Source organism: Dermacentor andersoni, chromosome 10 (genome assembly GCF_023375885.2).
Source record: "Dermacentor andersoni chromosome 10, qqDerAnde1_hic_scaffold, whole genome shotgun sequence".
NCBI classification, from domain to species: Eukaryota; Metazoa; Arthropoda; class Arachnida; order Ixodida; family Ixodidae; genus Dermacentor; species Dermacentor andersoni.
In genome coordinates this window covers 35,449,943-35,462,366 of record NC_092823.1, presented here as the reverse complement: position 1 = coordinate 35,462,366, position 12,424 = coordinate 35,449,943, and the positions used below count along the sequence as shown (strand labels likewise).

Below are 12,424 nucleotides of genomic sequence, written 5' to 3'. Positions count from 1 at the left end.
TTCTTTGTGTGGCGCCTAGCAGATAAACTATGCTCGGTTTGATTACCGCCCACACCAAAAACTCAGCTGTTTGTTCCCAGCACGCACATATTGTGAGGAGTCGTGTCATATTTGTTTTCATTTCCCTTGTATCTTTGTTAATCTGAGGCCGCAGTCCAACCATTTTTCTTAATAAAGCGATTCAATCAATTTCAACTGCGGTTGATCTTAAGTTTTTGTGAGCACATGTGCTGACTTCTTTATCATGAGCAATATCAAAAACGACTTCCTATTATGTTTCTCGTAAATTGCCACAATAATCCTGTCCAATTTTCCCAATCGACTTCAAGTCAGAGAGCTATCTGCGTGATTTAACTTATATGTTCATTGACTGAGGGCACCTACTCCATTTGCCACGACACTGTGTATAAAGAGATAGTGACAATAGCGTAACAGTTACGCTCACTAAAGTATCATATATTCCTTGCACCAGTCTTCACGGTAACTCAACGTATTATTATTGTTCTCTTTTCACTACAGGCTTGTGTGAGAGACAACTTCGGGGACACTCCGTACGAGGTTTTCACAGACAGCAGAGCTTTGGCGATAAAGGCGATTCACTCGTTTGGTTGGACATAAAAAGCCATTGAAACTCCATGATGAATAAATAAATATCGTAATGCCTGTCCTCCGCAATGTGTTTTATTGGCATCTGATAGAACAAAACGTTTCACTAATTCAAACATTGAATAATTTTCTAATATTCAAACAGTAATTTTTGCACATTGTGCAATTATCAGGTGCGCATCCTAATTAGCCCAACATATAGCTGGAAAACCCGGCGCACTCTATGCCCTTTTCCAGCGGTACAATTAACTGTGATTCTAAGATATCATCTTTTCATTTGAGGATGTCAAATGGCGTAGAACAGTTCTACAAATGTCTAAAGGTGTCACTAAGATGAGGTGTCCCAACATGGTGCATTGTAGCGCATCAACTAGCCCGTGAAAATGCTCCTCTCAATGTAGCACACGAACCCAAAACTTAGCGAAAAAAATTTGCTTAGAAGGTATGTTCAGAAAGTTGAAGTGCTACATCTATATCTTACCTTATCCTTTTGACACGCTTTCAATGTTTCAATAGATAGAGTTCAATCTATGCTGGACATCCCAACGGTCTTCTCTCACAATCTACATTGAGTTTACCTGGACTACATGTGAGCGATTGTACGAAAACAAAGCTTAGAAAAGCGGCGAAATTCCTATTAAAGAAATCTGGCCCCAGTCTGTATGGCCGCCTGTGAATGACTCAGCGACGAACGCTTGCATGTGTAGCAGTACAGTGAGCTTGTCTTTTCACTCATCCTCTTTCTGGGTCTGTCTCATCGGATAAGAATAGCGATGTGGTTTATTTGGCGTCAGTTCACGGCGCGATTTTTCGCAGCGCGAAGCACTGAAGCACGGAAAGAAAAGAAAAAGAACGAAGGACTATCAAAAGCAATCCAAACACGAGCACTCGTATTTGGCCTTCTCTTGCTAAGACTTTGCTCGTTTCGTTTTAGCAGCTCGCGATGCAAAATGTCATAACATATCTTGAACTCGCAAAAAACAAAAAGCTTTGCATTAAGTCTGTTCCAGTGACATGGCAACAGAGGTGAAGTTCATATTCGTGTAATCAAGCAACTTGGCTCAAGGAACAATGCAAATGTTACTAACGCCATTGAACTAGTGATTGAAACAATATTATTCAAAAATCGTCGAGTGAAAGTGGGATAAATGTAATCTCTAAAGCCAAAGAAGATGAGGGTAATACGAATGACCTACTACCAGTTAAAGTAACGTCGGTGATATATGTAGAATGGTGATGCAAAGATAAGATGTAGGGAGGGAGTCAACACGGAGATGAGTGTTCACGTTCCTGAGATTATCAGTAAAACAATGTAGTGACGCATCCTATTGATCAAGTCCCGTCTATTCAGAATATGTAGTGCGGGATGTGGGCTGCGAATGCTAGTCACATTATTACACCCATCTCTGCACCTTCGAGTTCCAGAAAGAAAGCCTAGCGAATTGCGGTTATCCAAGCATAGGCAGATGTGCGGCGCAGGAACTGTACGTTTCGGAGTTCAGTTTTCAGGGCATCCCAACTATCATTGATCGCGTGTTTTTTTTTTTTTTTTTTTTTAAAAACAGGTCATTCTGCTCGACCATTACGAAGTGCGTATTGCTCACAGGCGACATGACCAGCCGCCAGCAATCTTTTACGCCAGGCACAAGCGTAGATTGCCCGTCTGTGAAATCGGCGTGATCATGTGCGGGAAAGGAGAAAGAAGGTGGAACGTCGCGGAGGAGGAGGGTAGGTGGAGCCGCGTTGGGTGCATTGACCTTCTCTGGCCGTTGCTACCAGTTCTGTGGGCGGTAGGGTTGCCAGATATGGCGATTTCTCGCTAAACTGTCTACACTCTTAGGCAAAGTTACACCCTTTGGCTTGCCCCTTCTGCCACACAACAATAATCGTCATCTGCCTTGATGCGTTTCCTTTCATTAACGCTGCGAGCCCGGTACTTTCCAGTAACGAACGGCACGCGCGTTATCAGCATAGAACAGTTTACACCCTTTGGATTGCCCCTTCTGATCACGCGCGTGCTGTTCGTTACTGGAAAGTTCCGGGCTCGCAGCGTTAAAGAAAGGAAACGCATCAAGGCAGATAACGATTATTGTTGTGTGGAAGAAGGGGCAAGCCAAAGGGTGTAACTTTGCCTAGGAGTGTACACTCTTAGGCAAAGTTAAGAGTGTACACTCTTAGACTTCGACGATCGCCTAAAGGGCGATCGTCGAAGTCGAAAATACTTGGCAAAGGTCTTCAGTGTGCGCAGAGGACAGGTCCGTCGCAACCAGTTTCGTTATGTTGGGATCGGCGCCCAAGGCTGGCGCGGGGGGCCTGCTGAGCTCGTAAAAACCATTGGTCGATATAGCTGCCACGTGATGGTCACTGAGATAATCAACGTTGGCAAGGCAAATACCTTGCGGTAGAATTTGCTTTGCCAATCCGAAGTTAAAGATGGGCATCCGAGTGCGGTTTGCACTAATAGCAGGTATAGTGTGAGGCAGGGTAACGTCAAACTGTAGTGGAATGTCGGGCAGAGTGGTGACGAGGTACTCGCTATCAGGAACTGGTGGGGAAGACAACAGTTCAATATAGTATATTGACTTAGTGATACTTCCGTGACCCTATTCAAAAGCGAAATGTCCTATCTAGAACGGTTTGGCAGATGATGCATTATGGTCATTTTATGGGTTTTCCTTCACAGAATGATTTGCCAATAAGAAATAAAATATTAACTATTGGAGTTTATATACTTAAAATCATTTGACCGAATGGTACGTCCTAAAATAAAACATTCAATATTGTGCCAGCAATCTCGACGCATCAGTTGATTAAAGAGTGAACATGAAGGTAGTTACTCCCTTGAATGCCCGCCAATTTCTCATTACTCATTAGCCCTAGGCCATCATGCACCCGAACATATTGAAACGATGGCTAGAATTACTCGTTCGGATTATTGTTCAATGTATCCAAGAAGGCACGCAGTGCAAGTGTGTGCCCTAAGCGTGCGTTTGCTTATGAACTGCTGAAACATACTACACCCACCTAAAGGCACATTTCGATTCATAAGGAAGCCCTCAACATCTATATCTGTACTGAAAGCGAAGCTCCCTTGCCGAACTCTCCCTGACTTTCCCGACCACGGCTGCTGGCTGGCTTCGTGCTGCTGCTGCCTTTCTGAATAGATTATAAGTGGAATATTCAATCGAAAACGTGATCGCTGGTCACATAGCATAGCATCAATATTGACAAGTTCAGTTATTTATCCTTTTCAAGGGCACCACATTTCTCCCTCTAACAACTTAGTTATCGCTCATCGCATCACGCGCCTGCGTGATTGCAATTTATTGGAATGTTATCGATGGCTGGATGCGCTGCCTGTTGTCATCGAAGTTTGTGCAATCTGATAGTGTGCGCAACGCGAATTGCATAGTACTGTCTGGAAGATGCACGGGCACCAGCGATTACTTTTGAAGATCTGATGACACGCGTATAAAAGCCGATGCGCTTGGCCGCCAGATCGGATTTTCGACTATAGCCTACATTGTTCCCCAATATCGTTATGCTTTGAGTGCAACTTGCCTTTATGGGCACATGCTCACCCAATAAAAAGTTAGTTACGGTACTGACAGCTTTGCTGCTGTGTTTTTTCACTGTTACCACTAGGTGACATCTAACGTAGGTTTAGTGCTTTCACGTACCGAATACCCTGCAAACCCTCAATCCAAGCCTGACACCCGAGAACAACACCAACGTCTCGAAAAACCAGCGGGCTAGCCATAGGCAGCAAGGACGGCTACTAGAATTACGGACTTCTACCTGAAAATACGAGGAAGTGCACGGCCCGAGAGCCACTACAACGGCATCCCCGGCGTCGCCAACGCCACTCGTGCTGCACCACTCGTGCTGCAGCAGCATTGCGATCTTCACGGAAGTGGTGACCCGTCTTTTCAAGCACGCCGACGTGGAAGTGTCGGAGTAGAAAAAAACGTGCGCTTCCCGACGCGGGCCATAAGCAAGAACTTTTCACCGGACTTCTACCCAACGAGCCGACGACCATAGCTCAGTTCTTGACAGAGGCAACGACGATTGATGATGATGAAAGAGTTAATGGTAAGCGTGACAGTAGTTTATCTCCTCTTCTTTAGATGGTGGGAAGGATCCCTTGGGTCCTAGCAGCATCCTCTACTTGCCTGATCACTTCTTGTTGGACTTCGCTTTTTGAGCTGAGCAGCGCGGTCTCCCACTGCTCCGCGTTCGTAGATGTGTTTGGCTGCTAGACAATGTTGGGTCCAGCCAGGATTATGTGTCTGAGGTCCGTCCACTTATTACAGTATTTGAATGTATCTGGATAGAGTTCTGCGTAACGATAATAATAAGCGATCGGGTTTGGGAAGGCGTTTTGTTTTTGTAGTAGGCGTCATGCTGTCTCATGCTGTTTAGTTAATGAGGAGGGTGGTGTGGGGTAATACTGCATTGCTAATTTGCAGTGTTTGGTGATTTCGTTAAATTTGACCATACGGTCTCTCTCTGCACTCCGACCTCGGGTTGTTACTGCCCCTGCTCACACTAACTCTCGAGCTAGGGTGCGTGCGGTTTCGTTTCCCGGGACAGAGGAGTTGGCAGGCGTCATGTGACCTGAACGTCACGCTCCCCACGAAAGTTAGCCAATATCTTTAGCGCCTCTTTCGAGACTATCCTCTTAGTGAAGTCATGAAGCGCGGTTTTAGATTCACTGATTACTTTGCTGGCCGTTGTGGAGGCTAGCGCGCGAGCTATGGCCGCTTCCTCGGCGATTGCCAAATTTCCTGTTTTAATGGAGCCGCTGGCAAGCTGGCGGCTCGCTGGATTTGAGGCGACCACTGCCATACGTCGACCGTCCGCATATTCCGCGGCGTCTACATAGACCAGGTCTTTGTCTTTGTGAAACTTCTTCTGTAGTGTTTTCGCTCTTGCATTGCTCCGCTCTCGGTGATGTTCAGGGTGCATGTTTCCGGGTAACGGAGGCATGATGATACACTGTCTGGCTTCTCTTGCGATGTCCTATTAATTCTGGCTTTGCCCAGCGTACGTGATACGTGCGCTGGGAAAATTGTATCATGTTATTGTATGAGCATCGATGACTTCGTCAAGCGTGTTGGGCTTTCCTAAAGCTTCGAACAGGCCGTCAGACATGGTGACAGGCCGAGGGCTTGCTTATATGTCTTTTAGATGATGCACTCTATTTTGTGTTTTTCCGCCACTTGTAACTTGAAGTATGCGGTCACATACAGTATGCGGCTGACGATGAAAGCTTGGATGAGGTGCACTAGGTTGTGTTCTTTCATGCGGTAGTACCTGTTGGTGATCCTTCAAATTAACCTCATGAGTTGCTGGTAGCTCTTAAATATTATTCCTTTTGCTTCTCCGTTATATCTGTTCTTTGGCATTCGGAGTTGTAGTACTCTTAGATGTTGTACCTGGGGAATCGGGTGACTCCCTGTGGAGATTGTGATGTTGGGTCATCCTTGATTGCGCTTGGTTCCTCTGCTTGTGGGTGTATAGCAGTAGTTTCGATTTTTGAGGGGCGCATTTCAGGCCCGTGTTCTCCACGTACCTCCATGCCGTATTGACAGCTTGATGTAAAATCTATTTCATGTGGCAGTCGCTTCCACCCGTCACCAACAGGGTGATGTCGTGTGCATACAGACTGTGCTGAAGTCACTCGATGTGTTCCATCTCAGCGGGCAGGCCGAGCATCACCAGGTTAAATAGGAAGAGATAAAGCGCCGGACCTTGTGTTGCTCCCTTTTCGCCTAGTTCTATTGGGCCAGATTTCACGTCCCCTGCCGTGATAATGGCTTTAAAGTTAGCGAGGAAATCTTTGATGTAGCCGTATGCTCTTCGGCCTAAGCGGAGGTTTTGGAAGTTGCGCGAGATCGCCCCGTGGGTGACGTTATCAACGGGCTTCTCTACATCCCGACCGAGGATGGCTTTTCTACGCGGGGCGTGTGTCAGCGTCGAGGATTTGGTTCTTTCTTTGCAGTATAACGTCTTGCCTCGAGAGTTTTGGTCGAAAGCTGATCATGGTGTGTGTAGGTGTAGCCCGCTGTCGTCCATGTACCTGGCGGGACACTTTAGAACTACTTTTTCCATTACCTTTCTGATGCATGACGTCAATGAGATGGGCGTGAGATTTTCTATGTGTGGCTTTTTCATAAGTTTGGGTACCACTATGATTTTGGCGGTTTTCCATTGCTGGGTATGGTCACTTTCTCCCAACCATCGTTTATGTATTTTGTGTGAGCGGTCACGGACTAGTCGTCTAAGTTGCGAATTGTTTCATTTCTTGCACCTTCGGGGCCCGGAGCGGACTTCGAATTGAGTTGTCGGAGTTCGTGTCGAATGTCTGCCTCCGTTATGGGGCGTCGAAGTCGACGTTATCCTTCCCTTGGTATTCAGGTAGTCCTGTATTTGTTGCATCTCACACCTATATCTGGCGTAGATCTTGTAGGAATTCAGCCTCTGTACCTGCATAGTGCTGTAGTATCCATTGCAGGTTTTGACTTTGTGTTGTTTTCGTGTCTTTTGGGTCGAGAAGGCCTCGAAGTAGGTTCATATTTAGGACATTCCCAACTGCCTGTCCATTAAAGTACACGTGGCTTGCTACTACAGATAGCCGATTTCCGATTGAGGAGAATTTTGAAATGTGCAGTAGGCAATATAAGGGCACCATCCAAGCAATGGGCTCAGACGACTTCCAAGAGACCATCAGGGCCAGTGTGCGCGAAGAACTGCGCAAGATCTTGCCGTCGTCGCAACCTCAGGTGGTTTTGGTCATTGATATGATCAAGGAGGAACCACAGCAATCCCTTGAAGCTCATCATGTCCTGCCGCAAACGCCGCAACCTTATTCAGAAACGATGATATACGCCGCCGACGCCATGATCCACCTCCACGCCCAAGCCAGGTCGCCCGAGCGCCACAATTGCAGCGTCCACCGCCGCCGCTGCCAGCATGCCAAACCAACTACAGCGTAGCGTTCCAAGGAAGACCGACGCTTCGCGCGCCCCCGACCGCCGTCCGCTCGTCTATCACTGCGGAGGAGCTGTCCAGGTCTATCTACGGTACCCACACCGCAAAATGGGACTACATGGGTTTGCTCTCAACGCTACACACCCGCAGCGATATCGGCGATATCGCCGACTGCCTCACCGCCGCTCAGAGGAGCCGTTGACGACCGGGGCGTTCGACGAGGGCTCCAGTGAGTGTCGCCGAGGTCTCGCGGTCGCCGTAGTCAGGCCACTACGTGTCACCGCATTGCCGACAATACAATGGCCAAGCTCAGGGCCGGTCCGTCAGTCCATATCTTGAAAACTAAAATGAGCAACCGATGGAGGTTTCGTTGCTTTTCATCGAAGTGACGAAGATCCTCCACCGAGGCGAACACGCCAAAAGAACCATTTGTGCGACGTATAAACGAGAAACTGCCATTCCGAGGATGCCTAGAAGCAAAGATTACGCCAATAAAAACATAACGACGCGAGCTTCCAGCCACACGTCAACTCGGCGCAGCCGTGATTCGACGCAAAGACCAGACTGCAGCTGAAGGCAAAGAACGAACGACTTCAACGTGCTTCTCGACGAACGCGCAGTCGCCGCCTTAGTGGACACGGGATTTGACTACTCCGTCATATGTGAACCGATCGCCGCCCAGTTCAAGAAAGCTTATATTGCATAAGAAAGCCCTAGAATTCAGAGTGCTGGAGGACACCTAATCACGCCAACAAGAATCTGCACGGTAAGAATCACCCTTCATAACCGTACCTACCCTACCACCTTCGCAATCCTCCAGCACTGTGCACGGGACGTCATTCTCCGGCATGGTCTCCCTGAACCTACACGGCGCTAACATTGATCTGAAGTCGAACTCGATAACGCTGTCCGAGGATCAAGAGATACCGCCGGAGAGCTCTCGTAGTCTCCCTGCCTTGAGTGTGCTGGAACATTAAGTCAGCAGCGCACATCGCTCCCGCACTATCATTTCCGTCGGCACCGAAAAGCCCGCAGATGGAGAAGGCGTGATCGAGGGCGATCCTCGTCTGCATGAACGTCAGCTTAGCGTCGCAAGAGGAATCGCGCGACTGCATCGAAGGGAATCTAACGTGATGGTAAGAAACTTCAGCCAGGAGTTCAAGCACATCAACAAGGGCACACATACCTCGTGGCGTTTGTGCAAACCAGCAATGCGTTCATCCTCTCCGGTTCTGCTTCATCGACGATGGCGACCATAGTACCCAAACCAGCCTTGACAATAAATCCAAGTCTCTTCATGAGTAAGCAACAACAGGTCGAAAACCTACTTCGAAGATGCAAAGACTGCTTATTTACATGATCAAGTATTCGGCAAAAACCGTTTGCAAAGCATCGCATAATAACCAAAGAATCCGTTCGACCACTCTGCTAGATCTCTTAGCAAGTGTCGACGCTAGAACGAGACGCTATAAGGCAACATGTAGGAGAAATGCTTCGTGACGACACCATCCAGCCATAGAAAAGCCCGTGGGCCTCTCCTGTGGACTTAGTCAAGAAGGATGAAAGCGTGCGCTTCTCCATATTAGCCGTTTGAACAAAATCACAAAGAAAGAGGTATACCGCCTTCCAAGGATAGACGACACATTAGATCGACTCCCCTATGCTAAGTACTTTTCGTCCATGGATCTGAAGTCTCGTTGTTGGCAAATTGAAGTTGACGAAAGCGATCGAGAGAAGACCGCGTTATCACGCCAGGCGGCCTCTTCGAGTTAAAGCGGCAGCAGCGATGATTACGCTCAATCAAATTTACTTCTTTGTAGAGATGATGTGTGCCTATGGCGCGTGGTCTACATAGTTGCTGAAGCCAGAAAATCCCCGGTGGTTATGAGCAGGAGCATTTCAAACCTTTCACTACCACCGGCGCCTCCCTCCTTCCCGGATCTCACTTGGTGTTGTGACGGCGTGGCGGCGACGAAACTTCGTTCTTTCAGGACAACCGCACCGACACAGACAGCGCCGTAGTTATGGAACATAAGCAGAGTGTCATCTGGTACACACTTGATTGGTCATTGCCGAGCGGCAGCAGCGATGAGGCCGCTCAATCCAATTTGCTTATTTGTACAGATGCTATGTGCCTCTGGAGCATGGCTTACACAATTGGTCGAGCTAGAAAGCCCCCTGCGGGTATGACCAGGAGCATCCAAAATTCTTTCACAACCACCAGCGCTTTCCTCTTTCACGGGTCTGACTTGGTATTGTCAGGGCCTGGATCGGACGAAACTACGTTCCGGGACAACCGCATCAACACTGACTGCGCTGTACCAATGGATATAAGTAGAGCGCCATCTGATAACGCACTTCAGTGGGCAAGGTTGAGCGGCAGCTGTGATGGGCTTGTTCAATCCAATTTGATTCTTTGTAGAGATGCTATGCGCCTTCGGCGCAAGGTCTATACCATTGTTGGAGCTAGAAAACCCCGAGGGGTTACGAGCAGGAGAATTTTAAATCATTTCACTACCACTGGTGCTCGCTTCTTACCCGGATCTGACTCGGTATTGTGATGATCTGGCTACGGCAGGTCTCCGTTCTTTCGGGACAACCGTATCGACACCGAGTGCGCCGCACTTATGAAATGTAAGCAGAGCACCAACTGGTACGCACTTCAGTGGACAAGATGGGTCACTTGCCTGTGCCGCGATAAGCACCTATCGGTCAACCCTACTAATCTGCTCCCAGCAAAACGATGCGGGACTAAGCAGTGCACCTTCTATTTCAGCCCTAGGCGCCCCGTTTTCGCGAGTCTCGAAAGGCTCTTCACCCACTGTCACTGATCCGGTAATTGATCCGTCACAAGTCTGAGTCCTCTGCTTTTCATCAGCCATATCTCCCGGCCTAGGCTGTCGCTGTGAGGACGTCACATTGTCAGTTTCTTCGTTTGAAGGTGAGCTTTCAAGTTTCTTTGAGATTGCGAGTGACTGCGATAGCGTTAATGCCATGCAAGTCAGACTGGTAGAGAACAAGCGGCCCGCCTTTTTTATGAGCTTCTCCGATTTGTTCGAAAAAAATATAGGGACAGTGTTCAGGTAAACTTAGACTCATGGCTGCTTCCATTTGCAACCTTCCAAAACCACCTTCGAGGGTTAACCTGGCAACTGGTAAGCATGCACTCTGCTCTTCTGCGTCTTGTCTGATCCAGGCGCATTCCCCTGTACGGTCCCCGGGAGAAACACAGGACGGATGAGTAACATCCATGGTGGCAGCTGATTCGCGAAGTGCCCTGCACATTTTACCGTTTACCACGACATCCTGCATATATGGCTCGAGCAGCTTCAGATTTTCGCCTGACTGGCTAACTCTAGCGAACGCGATTTGCTCCTTGCAATTTGAGAAAATATGGCCTTCATTTTTGCAACGGAAGCAGATAATTTGTCTCCGGGTCTCGAACGCGCGCTCTACGTCTGCCTTAGCTTTAGCGGCCCCAGCCGACTGGGCTTTGTCTGCTAGCCTTCCCTCGCCACCTGAGCCTTAGTCGATACTCCTTTGCCGAACTCGCCCTTCGTAGATGATTTTTTGTTCGAAGAAATTGGGTTGCGAGGGGAAAACCACGCTGCAGAGTAGTCCTTTTTCTCTAGCCTATTTTTCTGAATAGGTTTTTCTTGGAAGTTTCGGCGCGTGTAATATTCCTCCGCGAGCTGCGCTGCCTTCTCTAGGTCTACCGCTGGGAGCCTCTCCTGCAGCGAAAGTCTAACTTTTTCTGGAAGAACGCGGCAAAACTGCTCCCGTGCCATGCATTAAAGCACCTTGTCGTAGTTTCGATGCATTTCTGCACTTTTGAGCCACTCTTTTAAGTTGTAATTTACTCGTACGCGAACTCAGTGTGCTACTCACTGCCCCTCTTTGCCGGTCTGAACCGCTATCGAAATGGCTCGGCAGAGAGGCGGTATTTCCGAAGAATCGTGGCTTTTACTTTTCCATAGTTCTCGTAGTCTTCTTTAGACAAGAATTCGAGAACTTGATAGAGCGAAGGTTTCGGCACGTTGGTATTTCATAACTTTTATGTCGTTAGCGCATGCAAAAGCGACGAGAGATACAGGTACGACGCGGACACTTTCTGCTCTGTCTCTTGTCCCTTTTCGTGCGCTAAAAACCAGAAAGTTATGCGGGAACTTCCGTGGCCTCTCCTGGGACAACTGAAAGAAGTTTTTGAGGCCAATGGCTTTCGTTCAGCCCGATATTTTCATACGTACGTTCGAAATTCACGAGAAAAGGTGCGATATCACCGCCTATCCTGTGCAGTAGCATCAGGTCCTGTATTCTCAATTTAGGCGTATCGTCTCCACCGGAAAGGGAACTTGAAAGCGCCGAGCTGACTCGAATTTGCTCTATTTCCAGTTCTCTCATTTTAGGAGCATGGTCTCGCTCTTCGCGCCTTTTTTTCTGCTCTGCCTCTTCGCACCATTTTTGCACCTCTGCATCCTCGCGCCTTTTGTTTTTCTTGTGACTCGTCAAGTATTTTTCTCGCTTCTCCTCCCAAGAATTTATGCCAAGACCGCTTCGACTTCATTTAATTTCATTTCATTTTATTTGTGCCCATTTACAAGCAAATGGAGGGGGCCAAGTTAAAAGCTGCTTATTGGCAGCTTGAGTGCTCCCTGGCCCCCTTCACATAATGGCAGACCGGTGGCAAAGAACACTTTCAGAAATGAAAAAATAAGGACAGTGGGTTACATCAAATAAATTACATTTCTTTCATTGAATACATGCGGTTTTACGGAACCATGGCGATTTAAATTGTAGTTTTCACCAGGCAGATGAGCTCCGATTG

At 47.9% G+C, this 12,424-nt stretch overlaps 1 long non-coding RNA gene across 1 annotated transcript in view; it reads left to right on the top strand.

Moving 5' to 3' along the window:
* Nucleotides 1–670, top strand: part of LOC140213745 (uncharacterized) — a 40,496-nt gene extending 39,826 nt beyond the window's left edge. The window contains exon 3 of the long non-coding RNA XR_011890671.1: nt 520–670. This is a non-coding gene — a long non-coding RNA (uncharacterized lncRNA). The remainder of the gene's footprint in view (nt 1–519) is intronic.
* Nucleotides 671–12,424: the final 11,754 nt, after the last annotated feature.